General features: G+C 42.4%; 1 long non-coding RNA gene across 1 annotated transcript; it reads right to left on the bottom strand.

The window, feature by feature from the left end:
• Positions 1 to 945: 945 nt before the first annotated feature.
• Positions 946 to 3,518, bottom strand: LOC117285558. Its single transcript, XR_004516629.1, has 2 exons — positions 3,095 to 3,518; positions 946 to 1,991 (listed from the first exon to the last, which is right to left on the bottom strand). It is a non-coding gene; the product is annotated as an uncharacterized LOC117285558 (long non-coding RNA).
• Positions 3,519 to 3,542: the final 24 nt, after the last annotated feature.

Genomic DNA, 3,542 nt, shown 5'->3' on the forward strand with positions numbered 1-3,542 from the left:
GATATAATACCCCAAACCAGACCCCCATGATCCACTCCCTTCAAATAGGCCCCTCCTCTTTTTCCATCATATCCCCAAAATGCTATCAAATCATCCCATCAATGGATTGATCCACTCAGTGAAATTAATCTTCATGATTTAATCACTTCCAAAGAACCCCCTGTGGCAACCAAGCCTTTAGCACAGGAGTTGTGGGGGACATTACAAATCTAAACTGTAACATTTATCTACCCATCAAAAATTCTCCTCTGTTCTTTCTCTTCAGTTTATCCTTTGCCTTTGTTTTATCTAGATTAATTTATAAGAAAAATCTACTTCTCTCAAGGGCCCTGAGTGGTTTTGCATGTGTTAGATTTCTCTGGTTTGATGATATTGTGGGGTTGATTTTGCAGGTGGGAAGTAAAAAAAAAAAGGAAAGCAACTGATAAGAATAGTTTAGGTTGGATCCTTAAAAGTAGGTCAGTGGGACTGTTTTGAATTAAGTTCTGAAGAATACGGATGGCATGCATTTACATTTTATGATAGTTACACATTTTTTGCCTAATGCATGGTAACATTGTCTTCTACTTTACATGCAAAATACTTGGAGCATGGGCAAGTGCACTCAGTTTTTGTATCCCACAGCACATAGCAGAGTGCAGGACATACTCATTAAGGATCATCTCTTCTCTGAAGCTTTCCATCATCCTCTCTAGACAGAATTATTGCTTTCTGAAATACCATGGAGTAGGTAGCTTAAAGACGAGACATTTATTTCTTACAGTTGTGGAGGCTAAGGAGTTTAAGATCAAGTTGGCAGCTGATTTCGTTGTTAGTGGGGGCTCTTTTCCTGGCTTGTAGATAGCTGCCTCCTCACGTGTCAGGGAAGCGGGGATCTAACCTGGCTCCTCTTACGAAGACATTGATCCTATCAGATCAGAGGTCCACTCTTAGGATTTCATTTTACTTTACTTACAGCTCCAATACAGCCACATTGGAGTTTGACACTTCAACATGTGAATTTTGGGGAGGCACAAATCAGTTCATTGCAACCTGGAGCACATGACTTTATTTAGATCTGTGACTCACCTAAGGCACTGAGCACTGTGCTAGGTATTAAAAAATCACAGAAATGGATCCACTACTCAAAGAGCTTGTATTAGTTTTCTGTTGCTGCTGTATCAAGTTACTATTAACTTAGTGTTTTAAAACAAAACAAATGTACTATCCTATAGTATTCTGGTTTAGAAGTTAGGCACAGGGAAAATTGAGGGAAAATTGAAGTGTCTGTGGGGCTGCGTTCCCCTTGGAGGCTCTAGGAGAATGTGTTTCCTGACCTTTTCCAGTTTCTTCAGGATGCCTGCGTTCTTTGGTTTTTGACTCCTTTTCTCCATCTCCAAAGCCAGTGAAGTTGCATGTTCCTGACTATTTTTCCATAGTCATATCTTCCTCAGGCACAGCTGAAAAAATTTCTCTGATTTTAAGGATCTGTGTGATTATACTGGGCCCATAGGATGATCTAGAATAATCTCCCCATCTCATGGTCCTTAATCATACCTACAATTCCATCTATTACAGGTACCATTTACAGGTTCTGGGCTTAGATTGTGGATATCTTTGGTGCACGTAAGTTAGTTACTTAATGCAATGTCCAAGGGCAGTAATGAAAAAAAAAAAACTAGAATAAGGAAATAGTGCAATCAGGGCTCCTTTCTGTTTTGCTTTTGCACCTGTCTTTATGTCTGTTTCTCTGAAGATCAGCACCCCCTTCTATTGCTGAAAATATTACTAACCACAGTTGCCGAGTTTACTCCTCATCTGTAGTCCAGTCACTCAGACGATGACCAGTGTGTCCCTCAATTCCATGTTCCTGCAAAAGGACTTTGATTGGTTCAGCTTGAGTCGCTCGTTCACTGCAGCCAGGGGCCAGTTAGTTGTCCTTCATGCCCTTCTGTTCTCATGACAGCTCCAGCTGCAGTCATGTGGGGGAAGGAGGAGTGATTCGTAGAGTGCTGGGCAAGAGATGTTTGAGGAGAAATCCACATCAGTGGAGAGGATGATGCATTCAGTTAGGTTTGTCTTTCTCTCCTGATTTTTTTTTTAAAAATTGAGATAATGGTGTACATAATTTACAACAAAAAGCATAGAATTTCAGTGCTTAATTTGATGTCTTAACAAATGTATATTCACTCTCCGGTAAGGTATAGAACTGTGCTATTACTCCAGAAAGAGTCCTTGTGCCCCCTGCAGTCAATCTGCACCCTTCAAATGCAACTGCAGTTCTGAATTATACAACCATAGAATAGTTTTAACTGTTGTAGAACTTGATATATATGAAATTAAGCAATAGGTACTTTTTGACCTTTTTCATTCCACGTAATATATCTGGGATTCAACCATGTTGCTGCTTTATGAACAACTCCATTCTTTTCTTTTTCTGAGAACACTATATACATATACCACATTTGTTTATTCATTTACCTGTTGATGGGCTTTTTGATTGTTTTCAGGTCTTTGATGTTGTGAACATTTTTACATAAGTTTATTTATGGCTAGAGGGAAATTTCCAGCATTAAATGCTGAGATGAGATAAGATGAATTCAGTTTTGAGTAAGCTGAGTCACAGGTGTTCTTGGGACATTCAGATAGTGAGATCTAGGCTTCTGCTGGAGTGTAGGATACAGATGTGGTCTAGCCATTTCTATTTCTATATTCTCTAGTCTTTGTGCTGAGTCAAAACCATGGGAAAAATCTTCAGGTGAAACCCCAGTGAGACAAGCGAATGCCCAGATATTAACTCCTGAGGATAGTTGATATTTGAGGAGCAAGGGAAAGAGAAATCCTTTAAAGAGGCTGAAAAGCGTGGCCATTTATCTTTGTGTCCCCATCAAAAGCCACAGGATCTGACAGTCACTGCTCAGTGTGCTAAATTTAACAGAAGAGTAGAGCGCCGCGTACATGATTACTGACAGGCCTCCATAATCTGTCTCCTCAGCCTATCTGGCAGATACATTGGGAAGACGAATGGCTGAGGAATCTGAAAGGCCGGAATGAGCACGGTGGATTGAAGTGGGGGTGGGGAAGGAAATCTAGATGAGCTAACTCCTTTTCTTACCAAGTCAGAAAAGATGCATAGGTGAGGGCAGTTTATTCAGGGCTTCAAGCGGATGTCAGATTGAAGAATTTGGAGTCCAACAGGCCAGCTACCTCCCCAGCCCAGGCCATCGAGGATTACCGGAGTAGGCGTGACGCAGGAAAATTCGTTGTGGGAAGTGTCTTCCTGTGGCAGTGGCACTGGTGACAGCGTTGTATGGTCAGCTGTGATAAGCGTTTCCCACAGGGCTTTGTCGTCGTAGCTATTTGGAAAAGAAGCGGTGTTGCCAGCTGATGGTGATTGCAGTCCAGATCCTGATCGAGGGTTGTAACTTTGCTTCTTAACCTCAGCAAAAGAAGGCAGAGGCGGTGGCATCTGGCCACAGCTGGGAGGCAGTGCGGGCGCGCCCAGCCGGAGCTGCTCGGCTGGGACTAGGGGCAGTGCGGCCGAGGGGCGGGGAAGGGGCGGG

Source organism: Fukomys damarensis, unplaced genomic scaffold, assembly GCF_012274545.1.
Source record: "Fukomys damarensis isolate Sample0158 unplaced genomic scaffold, DMR_v1.0_HiC HiC_scaffold_11, whole genome shotgun sequence".
NCBI classification, from domain to species: domain Eukaryota; kingdom Metazoa; phylum Chordata; class Mammalia; order Rodentia; family Bathyergidae; genus Fukomys; species Fukomys damarensis.